Source organism: Anomaloglossus baeobatrachus, chromosome 3 (genome assembly GCF_048569485.1).
Source record: "Anomaloglossus baeobatrachus isolate aAnoBae1 chromosome 3, aAnoBae1.hap1, whole genome shotgun sequence".
Classification (NCBI taxonomy): Eukaryota; Metazoa; Chordata; class Amphibia; order Anura; family Aromobatidae; genus Anomaloglossus; species Anomaloglossus baeobatrachus.
Genome location: NC_134355.1, coordinates 50,022,602 through 50,039,322, shown reverse-complemented (window position 1 = coordinate 50,039,322; position 16,721 = coordinate 50,022,602).

The window sequence follows — 16,721 nt, the reverse complement described above, 5'->3', positions numbered from 1 at the left end:
GCTAAATTCTGATAGAGAACGTCCTTTATCTATCAGGTCACTGTTGTGTTTTAACACTAGAACTACTGGACTCGTGACCAGGGCTGTATTTTGTCTTCGTGCTGCCCTAGGCACTTTAAGTGGTCGCGCCCCTTATTGACAACGTAAAACTGAGTTTTCGCACACGACATCTGTTTAAGGCAGATCTACTCTGTAAAACACTTGAAAAAGTATCAATGAGAAACGAAGGGCACTAACCCCCCCCCAATGGGAATCACCACAGGCACATCAAAATATAGCATGAGTATAAAATATTCCCACCGTCCCCACTTATATACTGTGACTGTCACACTGCCCCTAATAAACTACACACTGCCCTCCATTATAAATTATATCCACCACACCTTCCTCAATTATGAAATATGATCTGCACATTGTCCTCACATCATGCTGCCCCCCTCCTCACAGTGTCCCATGCATGCTGCCCCCTCCTCACAGTGTCCCATGCATTCTGCCCCCTCCTCACAGTGTCCCATGCATACTGCCCCCTCCTCACAGTGTCCCATGCATGCTGCCCCCTCCTCACAATGTCCCATGCATGCTGCCCCCCTCCTCACAGTGTCCCATGCATGCTGCCCCCTCCTCACAGTGTCCCATGCATGCTGCCCCCTCCTCACAGTGTCCCATGCATGCTGCCCCCTCCTCACAGTGCCCCATGCATGCTGCCCCCTCCTCACAGTGTCCCATGCATGCTGCCCCCTCCTCACAGTGTCCCATGCATGCTGCCCCCTCCTCACAGTGTCCCATGCATGCTGCCGCCTCCTCAGTGTCCCATGCATGCTGCCCCCTCCTCACAGTGTCCCATGCATGCTGCCCCCTCCTCACAGTGTCCCATGCATGCTGCCCCCTCCTCACAGTGTCCCATGCATGCTGCCCCCTCCTCACAGTGTCCCATGCATGCTGCCCCCTCCTCACAGTGTCCCATGCATGCTGCTCCCTCCTCACAATGTCCCATGCATGCTGCCCCCTCCTGACAATGTCCCATGCATGCTGCTCCCTCCTCACAGTGTCCCATGCATGCTGCCCCCTCCTCAGAATGTCCCATGCATTCTGCCCCCTCCTCACAATGTCCCATGCATGCTGCCCCCTCCTGACAGTATCCCATGCATGCTGCTCCCTCCTCACAATGTCCCATGCATGCTGCCCCCTCCTCACAGTGTCCCATGCATGCTGCCCCCTTCTCACAGTGTCCCATGCATGCTGCCCCCTCCTCACAGTGTCCCATGCATGCTGCCCCCTCCTCACAATGTCCCATGCATGCTGCCCCCTCCTCACAATGTCCCATGCATGCTGCCCCCTCCTCACAGTGTCCCGTGCATGCTGCCCCCTCCTGACAGTGTCCCATGCATGCTGCCCCCTCCTCACAGTGTCCCATGCATGCTGTTCCCTCCTCACAGTGTCCCATGCATGCTGTTCCCTCCTCACAGTGTCCCATGCATGCTGCCCCCTCCTCACAGTGTCCCATGCATGCTGCCCCCTCCTCACAATGTTCCATGCATGCTGCCCCCTCCTCACAATGTCCCATGCATGCTGCCTCCTCCTCACAATCTCCCATGCTTGCTGTTCCCTCCTCACAGTGTCCCATGCATGCTGCCCCCTCCCCACAATGTCCCATGCATGCTGCCCCCTCCTGACAGTGTCCCATGCATGCTGCCCCCTCCTGACAATGTCCCATGCATGCTGCTCCCTCCTCACAGTGTCCCATGCATGCTGCCCCCTCCTGACAGTGTCCCATGCATGCTGCCCCCTCCTGACAGTGTCCCATGCAGCATGCTGTCCCCTCCTCACAATGTCCCATGCATGCTGCCCCCTCCTCAGTGTCCCGTGCATGCTGCCCCTCTCCATGAGCTCCTAATGCTGCCTTCCTCTTTTCCATAATGACACCTCCATGCTGCCCCATTCATCCTAAGACCACCACACTAACGCTTATGCTGAGACCCCCCCCACACACACACACACACACTACCCCACTCTTGATATTGACTCCCCTACAGTGTTCCACTCCATACTGAGCCCAGACATGCTGCCCCTTCTCCATAATGAGCTCCCAATGCTGGCCCCCTCTTATTCTGAGTCCTTACACTCCCCCCCATCGATATTGTCATTGCTCTATCCCTCAACCCTTGTCCTCTGTCTCTAGCATTGGCCCCTCTCTCCCATTCCCCCAGCAGCAGCCGCTCTCTCCCGCCTTCACCAGCAGCCTCTCCCCCAGCATCAGCCTCTCTCTCCCCAGCCTCCCCCAGCATCAGCCTCTCTCCCCCCAGCCTCCCCCAGCTTCAGCCTCTCTCCCCCAGCTTCCCCCAGCATCAGCCTCTCTCCTCCCAGCCTCCCCCAGCATGAGCCTCCTCCAGCATCAGCCTCTTTCCTCCCAGTTCCCAGTCTCCCCCAGCATGAGCCTCCTCCAGCATCAGCCTCTCTCCTCCCAGTCTCCCCCAGCATGAGCCTCCTCCAGCATCAGCCTCTCTCCTCCCAGCCTCCCCCAGCATGAGCCTCCTCCAGCATCAGCCTCTCTCCTCCCAGTCTCCCCCAGCATGAGCCTCCTCCAGCATCAGCCTCTCTCCTCCCAGCCTCCCCCAGCATCAGCCTCCTCCAGCATCAGCCTGTTTCCTCCCAGCCTCCCCCAGCATCAGCCTCCTCCAGCATCAGCCTCTCTCCTCCCAGCCTCCCTCAGCATCAGCCTCCCTCAGCATCAGCCTCCCCCTCCCAGACTCCCCCAGAATCAGCCTCTCTTCTCCCAGCCTCCCCCCAGCTTCAGCCTCTCTCTCCCCCCAGCCTCTCTCTCCCCCCAGCCTTAGCCTCTCTCTCCCCCCAGCCTCCCCCCCAGCCTCAGCCTCTCTCCCCCCAGCCTCAGCCTCTCTTCCCAGCCTCACTCTCTTCCCAGCCTCCCCCCAGCCTAAGCCTCTCTGTCTTCCCAGCCTCAGCCTCTCTCTCTCTTCCCAGACTCCCCCCAGCCTCAGCCTCTTTCTCTTCCCAGCCTCTCTCTCTTCCCAGCCTCCCCCCAGCCTCAGCCTCTCTCTCTTCCCAGCCTCCCCCCAGCCTCAGCCTCTCTCTTCCCAGCCTCCCCCCAGTCTCAGTCTCTCTCTCTTCCCAGCCTCAGCCTCTCTCTCTTCCCAGCCTCCCCTCAGCCTCTCTCTTCCCAGCCTCTCTCTCTTCCCAGCCTCAGCCTCTCTCTCTCTCTTCCCAGCCTCCCCCCAGCCTCTCTCTCTTCCCAGCCTCCCCCCAGCCTCTCTCTCTTCCCAGCCTCACCCCAGCCTCTCTCTCTTCCCAGCCTCCCCCCAGCCTCTCTCTCTTCCCAGACTCCCTCTTTTCCCAGCCTCCCCCAGCCTCAGCCTCTCTCCCCCCAGCCTCCCCTTGCATGATTACAGTGGACAAAAAGAGGCATCGCAATTTGCAACGATCATCAACTAACCTGTAAGGTGCCCATACATTCTAGGCTCTGCCTTACCTGCTCTGGTGCCCGCCGCCCTGCTCTGGCTGGCTCCTCTTCTGGCTTGCTCCAGCTGCAGACGCATCCTCCTCCGCGGCGTGTGTCATCTGCAGCATTGGACGCTGCAGCACGAGGCAGTGAGCTGATTGTCGCGCCCGCGCACCTCTGACCCCGGAAGTGCAGGCCATGGAACTTCCGGGGTTAGTCAGCTCACTATGCCTGGCGCCCGCCATGTATTTAAATAGACAGCAGAAGTGTGCCTCTCCTCCCTCCCAACCCCCCCCCCCCCCAGAACACAGCCGAGTGTAACGGAGGGAGGGACGGGGGGCGGGGATGTAAAAAAAATAAAAAAAATTTATATATATATTTTTTTTTTTTGCTGCCAGAAGGTGCCGCCCCCCGCAACGTGCCACCCTAGGCACGGGACCACGGGTGCCTGGTGGCAAATGCGGCCCTGCTTGTGACACCTACATTGAAATACATGGTGCAAAGTAGTCAAAATGACTACCTCAGTAGTTCTAGTGTTAACCTTCTCAATGATATCAAACTCATCAAGTGATCATTAATTAATCATTAGGTCATCCCCATCTCAAGCTCCAACCATCATAACTCACTGCCCTGCTGTTTTTTTAATTGCATTTCTACATAGTAGTATCTCAGTGTGACATGGCATGAATATAAAGATCGCACAGCACAACCTTTATAGGGCAAAAAATAATTAAACATTACCCTGCTATTCACAATATATTCATCTCGGAATCCCCGTCAGTTACAATCTTTGAAATTTAAATTTGAATTTTCAGCCAATCAGATTTCCTGTATTCCAAAGTCTCCAATTGCAGTGAAGTTTATGACTCTATTCTCTTTTTCTGATACATGATTCGTCTTTACCGCTGTCTACACACTCTCTGTACAGTATCTTCAGTATTTCATGGCTTTCTCTCTCCTTATCTCTATGGCTAGGCTGTCAACTGTGAGGCCCCCCTTCACATGTCCAAGTTTCCGGTACATGGGGTGTCCATTTTCACATGTACTGGAGATATGTTCCACACATACTCATTAAAATGTGTATTGATTTTCACACTTCCTTGTTTTCACACAAACCATGTGTCCATGTGATTCACAGGAAGATATGTAAGTTTTTTAGGATCAGCAATGATGATAAGGGCCAATAGAAGTCTAAAGGGCACATTACACACAGCGGCATCGTTAGCAATGTCACTGGTAAAAGCACCCGCCCCCGTCGGGTGTGCATCACGGGCAAATCGGTGCCCAGGGGCCCAGTGATGAGTTAGGGGATGAGGGATGACGGGGCTGGTGCAGGGCTTGGTGGGGTGCAGGGACGCGGGGGCAGCGCTGTGCCTCACGGCACTGTGGTACTCACTCAGCCTGAGACGGTGACACAGTTCTCGGTAAAACACACGGCTGGAATGACGGTTCCCACGGACGGCTGCTGTTGCTTTTCCCCGGTAGTTGATGGTGACGGTCCCTTTTCCTGCACCTAAGTCTATGTTGGTAGCGATGGGTTCCCACCGGTAAGCCGCTCCCCGGCTTGGATATGTGCCGGAGGAGCCCCTCTTTGCCCGCAGGCGCTGGCCCTGAGAAACTGGTGCCTTGGCGGTGGCGGTGTCTCTCTCTAACGGTCGGACTGTTGCCTTCAATCGGGACTTGGTTGTTGGGAGACCCAGAGGTCCCCTTCACTGATGGATTTGCCAAATTCACGGCGACTCCTAGCCTTGCCGGGATCCGAAAGGCCCCTGCCAATGGTGCTGGCTTCTCTTCCTATACCGCTCCGGTACCGCCGGGCCACCACCCGTCCACGGTCCTTTCGGCAACCTCCAAGTAGCCTCTCCTGCAGACAGTCACCGCCGTCTGCTGACCTTGCTGTTCTCAGTCCGGGGCACACACCCGGACCAACTTCAGGCTTTCTCAACGGTCACCTTCTCTGTCACTACTCTCACTGTCCTCCTCCTCCTTCCTCTATTGCTCCTCTACCACTTCACTGTTTACTCCTTCACTTCCACTCTCTATCTCTCCCTAAACTGAACTGCCTGGTTTTCCCGCCTCCAGGGCTGTGTACTCCTCGGTGGGCGGAGCCAACCGCCTGGCCCACCCCCTGGTGTGGACATCAGCCCCTGGAGGAAGGCAACAAGGATTTTTGTGTAGCTTTGGTGTACCTACCCGGGGTGTAGGGTGTGATGGTGTTATGACCTGTGACCCCTGGCTTGCCCAGGGCGTCACATAAAGACCGCTTATGAGTCAGTGAAAAACACGTACAGCACATGGATGGCATCTGTGTGATATCCGTGTGAATGCATTCAAGAAATTAAAGATTTTTATGTGTTTAAAGATATGCAAAGATAATAGATAGATCGATAGATAGGTAGATAGATAAATAGAACAGCTATTGGCCAAAAAATGAATAATTAATTGAAAAAAAATGTTGTGGGGTCCCCCCATTTCTGATAACCAGCCAAGGTAACACAGACAGCTGAGTACTGGTATAACCAGTTATTGGGTCCTTCCCAGCCAAAAAATACCAGCCCACAGCTGCCCCAAAAGTAGTGCATCATATTATAATTGGCTCTTCCCTATTGTCCTGGTGCGGTGGCAATCACTGTAATGGTTTTGAGGTTGATGTAGTGTCAGCTGGCATCAAGCCCAGGGGTTAGTAATGGAGAGACAGCTACGGTATCTATCTATCATTTATCTTTGCACATTTTTAACACATAAAAACCTTTAATTTCAGTATTGTGCATTTTTTTCCGGTATGTGTCACATGGATGTCACACGAATGGTACACACGTACACCTGGATATCACATGGATGCTCAGTACGGAACGTGCCATATGTGTGTTTTTTTAAACAGGTGTGTGAACAGGGCTTAACATACATAGCACAATGTCGAACACATCTGAACCTCCATTAACCCACAACCGGACATAAAGTATAAATATCTGGTAGAGATTCAGCAAGTATATATACAAATAAGAAGAAAGGAGAGACCAAAAACTACCTCAGTGGGAAAAAATATATAAATGTATTAATGAATCAATCGTTAAAACACGAAAAACATATATACTAAGACAAGTGCTGGTGAGGATACAAAAAAGGAGTAGAAAACACCCAAACGCTGACAAATAAAGTACAAAAAATAGAGAAGTGGGAATAAAGTGCCTATGCAGGTTTAGCAGCTATATTTACAATAATTGGGGGGTGTCTGATCCACAAAAAAGTGCTCAAGTGCAATAGCAACAAAAACTGAAACAGCACATATATAAGGCTATCAGTAACCACCCCTCATAAAGTACACATGCAAGGTAAACAGTCGCTTAACAGAAATATGACAGATACCCATAGTATCTCCTAGTCAGTGTGGGGGGGTAACTCCAAGGACCCCCAACGCACGTTTCGTGTGGGCTTCTTCAGAATGCTCAGAAGAGTCAGAACGGAACGTGCCATGCGTGTGTTTTTTTAAACAGGTGTGTGAACGGGGTCTAACATACATAGCACAAAGCAGCAAGATCTCTTGATGCAGGAGTGTAACACTCTCAGCATTTTTTAGTGGGTGTTTAATGAGATGGATGGGACCAATTATGGTCTGACAGATTTACTACAACATTTAGGTCAGGAATAAGTGTAAATTATAGAGGAAATCTGTGGAAGCAGGTAGGTGTAAATTTGAGATTGTGGCACACAGATAGAAGACTTGGAACCTCTTCATAAATTGGCTGCATCTTTCCTTCTGTTATTTGTTAGACTGGTATATAAAACGTCAGTCTTGGGTCCTATTGTTCATATGGGGATTCTGTTTGATCAGAAAAATTGACATGTGCAATTTTCCTTCCAGAATTTGATGCTTTCTTCCCATTGTTGGATGAGTCCCCTAATTTAAAATCAATGAATCAATAAAAAATGAAAAATGTAAAGATGCAAAACTGATATCTTCCTATGTATATTACATGGCTATGTGGCGCCCTGGACCAGCCAGGGGCCACAGAGAACAACACCTACACACCCCACACTCCCGGTCAGGCACACCGAAGTCAGACAAAAACCCTTGTTGCCTCCCTCCAGGGGCTGATGATAATGTGGCGCCCCTGACCTGGTCAGGCACCACAGAGTATTGCACCCATGCGGGAGCAATGCTTCCAGGTAATCTCCAAAGGCCAGGATGAGGTGCACACACAAACATATAGTGACCAGGCCTCCCACATTACCAGAGGGGACCCTTGGGTAGCCAGAAGGGGTTAACTTTCAATTCCCAGCTGGGGGTGTGTTCAGGGGCTGGTTGCTAGGAAGCAGGGCAGAGAGAGAGAGGAAGAGGAGAGTCTAGAGGAAGAAGTTGAAGTGTGTGGAAAGGAGCAGAGGAGCTCTCGTGTCAGACAGGTCCTGAGGAGTGCAGTAGCTGAAAGCGGGGGAGAAAGGGTACCGTGGGTCGGCCTGAAAATCATCCAGAGAGAGGGGTGGCTGAGTACGGAGATCCTGGTATCCGAGCACACAAGGGGAACTAGATCCCCAGTACAGGCAGCAAATCATCCAGAGCTGCTCAACCCACAGGTGGGGATACTTCATGCCCTCACCACTACTACGCAGAGCTCGAGCCAAGCAGCAATCATCGGGCCCATAAGGGGACAGGGCCAGAAGCCATCCCACCAAGGCCACGCTGCCGGCAGACGAGCCAGAGAGAGGGGAGCAGGGTGGTAACAGCTTCCCTGGAGGGGTCCTACCACGCTTCAAGCAAGGGATCCTCCTAAAACAGAAAGAGTGCAAGGAAGGCGAGTGGACAGCTACCCTCAGAACGGCCTCCTGGAATTCCTGGTTCAACCTGGTTATCACAGTGTCGCCCGGGCATCTCTCCGTGACCTCCAAACAGTGAGTAAACACGTTGAAAGACTTCTTGGACTGTGTTTGAGTCATTCTGCGACCTGTGGTCCCACACACATACACCGGGGCCTGGGGCTTGCCTCACTCTCAGGGGGCTAATATACTGACTGCACCCACCATCAGCCCCAGGCATCCCTTAATCTGCAGTGGCGGTCCCCACTGACCGCAATTCTGAGAGTGGCGTCACGACAATCAAAGAAAGAAGGTTCCCTACCTGTGACCAGACTGTCCCATCCACGTGGAGTCCCTGCAGGTAACGCACCGACACCACACTTGCGGGGCTTCACATCTTCTGGCGTCACGAACAGGATTTGGACTAGACCTGTTCAGACAGGTGACCGTGTGCCTCAGAGGTCCGACCGCAAAAATTGAACCGCCGCCATATTGCCATCTTCAAAAGCGCGTGCTGCAGCCCGCGCGAGGGAGAAGAGCACCGCCCACGAAGAGGTGTGGCCGCCCCAGAATCCCCACAATTCAGAGAGCGTTCTGATCCAGGAAGTGGAAAGGGGGCGCGCAGATTTTTGAAGAAAAATGGACGCTGCAGGAGGTAATGCCACTGGTCAGGGCGACGCAGCCCAAGCGATGCCAGCCCCCGTCGCGCTGGACGCAGCAGCGCCTGGTGCCGGTGCCGCGGTCGCAGCCGCGCCGGCTGAAATCTCCCCCATAATGCCAGTTTCCTTGCTGTATGTCCCAGGAGCGCAATGGCTGCCCCAATACGCCGGTAAAATAGACACGCTGACCGGGTTTAAGAAGAAGATCAGCACCCTGCTAGACATGCACGCGATGACTGGTAAGCAGAGGGCCGCTGTGGTGCTGGGACAATTGACTGAAGCAGCAGAATTGGAAGCTGAGTCCTGGACCAATGATGACCGGAGCTCTGTTGAGACCATCTTTGCCAAACTAGCAGCTGCTTTTGAACACCGCACCGAGGGAGAGCTGAGGACGGACTTCTATAACTGCCGGCAGAAGCCCCAAGATAGCATAAGAGCCTATGCCCTCAGGCTGCAGGCTGCACTACGGGCTCTCAAGCTGGTGGACCCTGTCAGTGATCAGGAAGGAAACCGGATGATGAAGGAACAATTCTTGCGGGGCCTGCGCTCTCCTGAGGATGGGAAGCAGATGAAGCTGTGGTCCCTGGAACACCCTGACGTGGACTTTGCCATTCTGAAAGACAGGGCAGTGAAAGCACTCCAACCTCCTGTGGACACAGACCCCGTCGCACCAGCATGGCCTGCCAGTTCCACGGCTGCAGGAGCGGAATCCTCCTCGCAGGCCCTGGTAACTGCAAAAGGACTCAACACGCCAGCAGAGACCATAAATACACTATCCTCCCAGGTGCAACAGCTCACTAAGGACGTCGCACAAATCCTGAAAGCAATGCAGTTGCCCTCAGAGACCAAAGTCCCTCATCAGATCCTGCTAGCTGACAACCCAGAGGACGTCCCTTGGATGCGGAGGAGAAGAGGTCCCCCAACCCGAGGCAGGAGCAGTGATCGCTATGACTCATCTGGACAACCCATCTGTCGTCGTTGCCAGGAGGCAGGACACTATGCAAGGGCCTGTCCTTTAAACGAGCCAAACCTGGGGCCGGGGGCCAGTCCTCAGGATTAAGAAGATCAGGCCCAAGTCGCTGCTGTGATCAGTACGTGGGTGGACGTCCTGTCCTGTCCATCGTCCTGGACGGGATCCCTACCCCGGCGTTATTGGACACCGGCTCTCAGGTCACCACGATCCCGTATGTCCTTTATCGGAGGTTTTGGTCGGACGACGATCTCCGACCACCGGACCCCTCCCTCACCATCTATGCTGCCAACGGACAACCTATAGACCAGATCGGGGTCAAAGAGGTAACCATAAAGGTGGGAAGGCAGGAAATGAAGGGACAAGGACTGATTGTTGTGGACACTGATATTAGAGAAAGGAACCCGCAAATGATTTTAGGCACTAATGTCATAGAAAATTGCCTAGGGGAAGTGTTGTTGTTGCTTCACCAGATTGTTGAAGGTGCTGAGGGCAGGTCGCAAAGAGCCTTGCAAAAGGAGATCCGAATCATTCTGAGGAAGCAACAGGTAAAACAGGCTGGCGGTGAGATTGGTAGTGTACGGGTGATGGATGCAAACCCCATTGTGATACCCCCACGGAGTGAAATGATGATGTGGTGTAGAGCAGCGGTAGGTCTCAGAGGACAAGACTACCAGGCTGTACTAGAGCCCACTCATTCAGACCACTGGCCCACGATTCTGACAGCCAGGGGGGTAGTTGATGTACACAAGGGACGAGTGCCTGTACGAGTGTTGAACTGTGGGGAGGAGGAAGCCAGACTACCAAGGTACGCTACCATAGCCAAACTGTTTACATGCTCAGATGACGCCATAACACCTGTAGGTCCCCTGACACAAGCTGACTCAAAAGAGGGCGAGACCTCCCAAAAGCAGTTAGAGGATTGGTGCCAGAAACTACACGTGGGGACTGACTCTACACCCGACTACCAGAAACATGGGGTTTACAGGGTCGTGCAGGAATACGAGCAGGTCTTTAGTAAGAACCCACTAGACTTTGGTAGGATCAAAGGGGTGCAACATCACATACCCACAGGCAGTCATCCTCCCATTAAGGAAAGACATAGGCCTATTCCACCAGCCCATTACCAGCGCACAAAGGACATGCTGAAGGACATGAAGGAGGCAGGCGTCATAAGGGACAGTTGTAGCCCCTGGGCGGCTCCCCTGGTCCTGGTAAGAAAGAAGGATGGCACGATGAGGATGTGTGTGGATTACAGACGGATAAATCAGATAACACACAAGGATGCCTACCCTTTGCCAAGGATAGAGGAATCCCTCGCTGCCTTGAAAGCCTCTAACTACTTTTCTACCCTAGATCTTACTAGTGGCTACTGGCAAGTATCTGTAGCAGAAGAAGATCGGGAGAAGACGGCCTTCACCACCCCAATGGGCCTCTGTGAGTTCAACAGCATGCCATTTGGACTCTGCAATGCCCCCGGGACCTTCCAGAGGCTTATGGAATGCTGCCTAGGGCACCTCAACTTTGAAACCGTCCTGCTCTACCTGGATGATGTCATCGTGTACTCCAAGACCTACGAGGACCACCTGAAACACCTGGCTGAAGTCTTTGAAGCACTATCCCGATATGGAATGAAGTTGAAACCATCCAAGTGCCATCTACTGAAGCCAAAGGTCCAGTACCTAGGTCACGTGGTCAGTGCAGAAGGAGTAGCACCGGACCCAGAGAAGGTCACAGTCATCCAGGAATGGCCCACACCTACTACCGTCCGGGAGGTACGTCAGTTCCTTGGCTTGGTAGGCTACTACAGAAGGTTCATCAAGGGCTACACGAAAATGGCAGCGCCTTTGCAAGAGCTCCTGGTAGGCCACCCAAAGAAGAAAGGAAAGATCTCCGGCCCGCCATTTCACTGGGGAGAAGCAGAAGAACACTCCTTCAGACAAATGAAAGGGGCCTTGACGGGTGAAGAGATCCTAGCCTACCCTGACTACGGTCTGCCATTCGTACTGTACACCGATGCCAGTAATGTGGGACTGGGAGCAGTGCTTTCACAGGTGCAGGGAGGCAAAGAGCGTGTGATTGCTTACGCCAGCAGGAAGCTCAGGCCTACTGAAAGAAACCCGGAGAATTATAGCTCATTCAAGCTAGAGTTCCTGGCCATGGTATGGGCTATCACAGAGCGGTTCAAGCACTACCTGGCAGCCACCAAATTCACTGTCTTCACGGACAACAACCCCCTGACCCACTTGGATACTGCTAAATTGGGTGCCATGGAGCAGCGTTGGGTAGCCCGACTGGCGAATTATGACTTTACTGTCAAGTATCGAGCTGGCCGCAAGAACGGCAACGCAGATGCTCTGTCCAGGATGCCTCACCTAGCAGACGAGGGTGAAGATGTAGATGATCTTGAAGAGATTGAGCTGCCAGCGTTCCATCGCCATGGAGCAAAACAGTGTCGGCAGTCGCGTGCCAACCGCCAAGAGGTGACCCTGAACCCACTACCTCACTACAACTGGAAGGAGACCCAGGAAAATGATCCAGCGGTAGGCTTGGTAAAGAAACTGATCAGCCAGCCGGGCGCCAGCCTTGACAAAGGAGCCCCACCTGAGGCACAGTACCTATGGAAGGAGAGGGGTCGATTATTCATCTATCAAGACAAACTTTACAGGAGCATCATTGACCCGAGGACGCATGAGAAGGTGTGGCAAGTGATTGTACCACAGAAGGATACGAGGATGGTGCTAGAAGCCTATCACAATGGTGCAGGCCACTTTGGTTGGAAGAAACTGGAGGCCCTACTTAAAGTAAGATTCTACTGGGTGGGCATGAGATCTGCCCTAGAGAAGTGGTGTCGAAACTGCGGGCCCTGCAATCTTAGAAGAAAAGACCAGCACAGCCAGAGAGCACCACTCCAGCCAATCCAAACTAAACGGCCCCTGGAGATCGTGGCCCTGGACCATGTAAAGTTGGCACCCAGCAGACAAGGCTACAACTACGCTCTCACTATGGTTGACCACTACTCCAGATTCCTGGTGGTAGTACCAGTCAAGGACTTGACAGGTCAAACTGCAGCCAAAGCTTTCCAGACACACTTCTGTCGACCACATGGCTATCCAGATCAAGTGCTCACTGACCAAGGACCAGCCTTTGAAGCTGAAGTGTTTAAGGAGTTTTGTAACCTATACGGCTGCCAGAAGATCCGTACTACGCCTTACCATCCTCAGACCAATGGCATGTGTGAGAAGATGAACCACATCATTCTCGACCTTCTGAAGACGCTCCCACTAGAAGAACGAAGTCAGTGGCCGGAAAAACTGCCCGATCTAGTGGACATGTATAACAACATCCCTGTGAGTTCCACGAACTGCACACCGGCATATCTGATGAGGGCCAGACCAGGGAGATTGCCAGTAGATCTGGAAATGGGAGTTGAGACCCCTGAAGACCATCTACAAGGTGCTGATTGGGATTCCAACCGCCAAGCCCAATACAAGAAAGTACAAGAGTGTGTGGAGCGAAGCCTGACTCAGCAGCGTGAGAAACAAGAAAAGGCCTACAATCGAAAAGCACCTGCTGTTCCCTTGATGCCAGGAGATATAGTTCTCAAAAGAAAGAGAAGACGTCATAAACTTGACAATCACTGGGAAGAAGAACCCTATACTGTGTTACCATCGACGCTTAGCAATGAAAAGACATGCCGTATCAGCAAGGATGGAGGAAAAACAACAGCTGTCGTTTCTAGAGATCGCCTAAAGAAATGTCCTGAACAACTAAGAACCCCTGAAGAAATTCCCAACCCTTTGCCAGTTCAAGAACCAAAAGAAAAGATGATCCATACTGTACTTGGAGATTTCCCAGCAAGTTGGCCTCAATACAATGGAGCAGTAGTTATTCCGGTTATTACATTCCCTCAATCTGGAGAAGTAAGAGACCCAGAAGAACCTGTTCAGAACCTGGAAGAGCCAAATGTAGCTGAAGCAGAAGACCACGCACTGGTATCAATACCTAGTACACCCATTATTCACATTGAGACACATACATCGGGTGGGAGGACACAACCTCAGACAGATGACAGTATAGTACTGCGTAGATCAACCCGCAGCAACTTTGGTCAGCTCCCATTACGCTATAGAGAAAGTACAGTTTAGTTCAAAGTGACGGTATGAAAGGTAATGTTTAACCTGTTTATAGTTAAGTAACGTTTAAGCGAAATGTGCCCACAAGGACTATTGTGAGACCTCCTTAAAATGTTAGACCACTGGTTATGAACTGGCTTTAACCACAAACTTTTGCATTGTAAAAAGTTACCTCCTTGGTATCAACCACTGAGTCTGCCTGTTGAGGGGCATGGCTCTGCACCAACAAGGGGGCACACCTGTTTATGGGGCCTGCCCTCCAACACTCGGAAGCGGGTACGCCTGTTTATGGGGCCTACCTTACACCACTCTCCTCAGGAGAGGAAGATTGGAGGAAAGGTCTGGGGAATGTGATGGCCCAGACCTGGTCACCAAAAGGACCGGCGACCTACCTCCTGGAGGTTTTTGGGTGGGGTTCGGACATGTGGGTGGTTGGTGGTGGAATGGTACCTGGTATGTTTAAATGTAAATAATTGCCCCTGTGTGGGAAAAGTTTGTAATTACCTTTTTTTTCTTTCTCTTGTCTTTGCAGCCCGAGGACGTGCTGATGATAACTAAGGGGGAATGTGGCGCCCCTGACCTGGTCAGGCACCACAGAGTATTGCACCCATGCGGGAGCAATGCTTCCAGGTAATCTCCAAAGGCCAGGATGAGGTGCACACACAAACATATAGTGACCAGGCCTCCCACATTACCAGAGGGGACCCTTGGGTAGCCAGAAGGGGTTAACTTTCAATTCCCAGCTGGGGGTGTGTTCAGGGGCTGGTTGCTAGGAAGCAGGGCAGAGAGAGAGAGGAAGAGGAGAGTCTAGAGGAAGAAGTTGAAGTGTGTGGAAAGGAGCAGAGGAGCTCTCGTGTCAGACAGGTCCTGAGGAGTGCAGTAGCTGAAAGCGGGGGAGAAAGGGTACCGTGGGTCGGCCTGAAAATCATCCAGAGAGAGGGGTGGCTGAGTACGGAGATCCTGGTATCCGAGCACACAAGGGGAACTAGATCCCCAGTACAGGCAGCAAATCATCCAGAGCTGCTCAACCCACAGGTGGGGATACTTCATGCCCTCACCACTACTACGCAGAGCTCGAGCCAAGCAGCAATCATCGGGCCCATAAGGGGACAGGGCCAGAAGCCATCCCACCAAGGCCACGCTGCCGGCAGACGAGCCAGAGAGAGGGGAGCAGGGTGGTAACAGCTTCCCTGGAGGGGTCCTACCACGCTTCAAGCAAGGGATCCTCCTAAAACAGAAAGAGTGCAAGGAAGGCGAGTGGACAGCTACCCTCAGAACGGCCTCCTGGAATTCCTGGTTCAACCTGGTTATCACAGTGTCGCCCGGGCATCTCTCCGTGACCTCCAAACAGTGAGTAAACACGTTGAAAGACTTCTTGGACTGTGTTTGAGTCATTCTGCGACCTGTGGTCCCACACACATACACCGGGGCCTGGGGCTTGCCTCACTCTCAGGGGGCTAATATACTGACTGCACCCACCATCAGCCCCAGGCATCCCTTAATCTGCAGTGGCGGTCCCCGCTGACCGCATTTCTGAGAGTGGCGTCACGACAATCAAAGAAAGAAGGTTCCCTACCTGTGACCAGACTGTCCCATCCACGTGGAGTCCCTGCAGGTAACGCACCGACACCACACTTGCGGGGCTTCACAATCACACCAGGGGGTGGGCCAGGCGGTTGGCCCCGCCCACCGAGGAGTTCACAGTCCTGGAGGCGGGAAAACCAGACAGTTTAGTTTTAGAGGTGAAAGTGGAAGGGAGGAAAGTAGTAGTGGAGCAACTATCTGACAGCGTCAGGGTGTGTGGCCCGGGCGGTACAGCAAGGTTGGCAGACGGTGGTGACCGTCTGCAGGAGTGGCCTATCGGAGTCTACCGTAAGGACCGTGGACGGGCGGTGGCCCGGCGGTACCGGACTGGTACACAAAGAGAAGTCAGCCGTGAATTTGCCAAATCCGTCAGCGAAGGGAACCTCCTGGGTTTCCCAGCAGCCAAGTCCCGACAGAAGGCAACAGTCCAACCGTGAGAGGGAAACACAGCCACCGCCAAGGCTACCGTTCCCAGGGCCAGAGCCTGCGGGCAAAAGGGGATCCTCTGGCCCATATCCAAGCTGGGAAGCGGGTTACCATTGGAACCGTTTGCAGTACATAGATGCAGGGAAAGGCAGTCACCATCAACCTGCCGGGAGAAACAACACCGCAGCCGTCTGTGGGACCCGTCCATCCAGCCGTGTGTTTTACCGAGAACTGTGTCCTCATCATTGGCTGAGTGAGTACCACCGTGCCGTGCGGCACAGCGCTGCCCCCGCGGCCCTGCACCTCACCAGGCTCCGTAACCTGCCTGCCATCCATCCCTACCCCATCACCGGGGCCCCGGGACAACCAACCCCCTACCCACGGAGGGGAGAACTAACAACAAAGCTGCTCCCTGTCACCGCTCCCGGGATCCCCGTCTAGAGCAGCGGTGGTGTCACCAATATCACCACAACCGTGGGTGGCGTCACGGACAACATCCAATCCCCACAATCAAACACCCTTTTCACTCACGGGCGAGGAACGCCGCTCGAGTCCCCGGGATCTGGCCCACCGCTCGAGCCACCATCGAGTAGCCGCAGCCGATGCAGCAGCAGTAGCCGGACCCGAGCAATGGGAGAGCGCAGCGTCCCCTCCTCCGCCCGCGACAGCTACACTCATCCCTCCCAGTTCCTGCAGCTGAA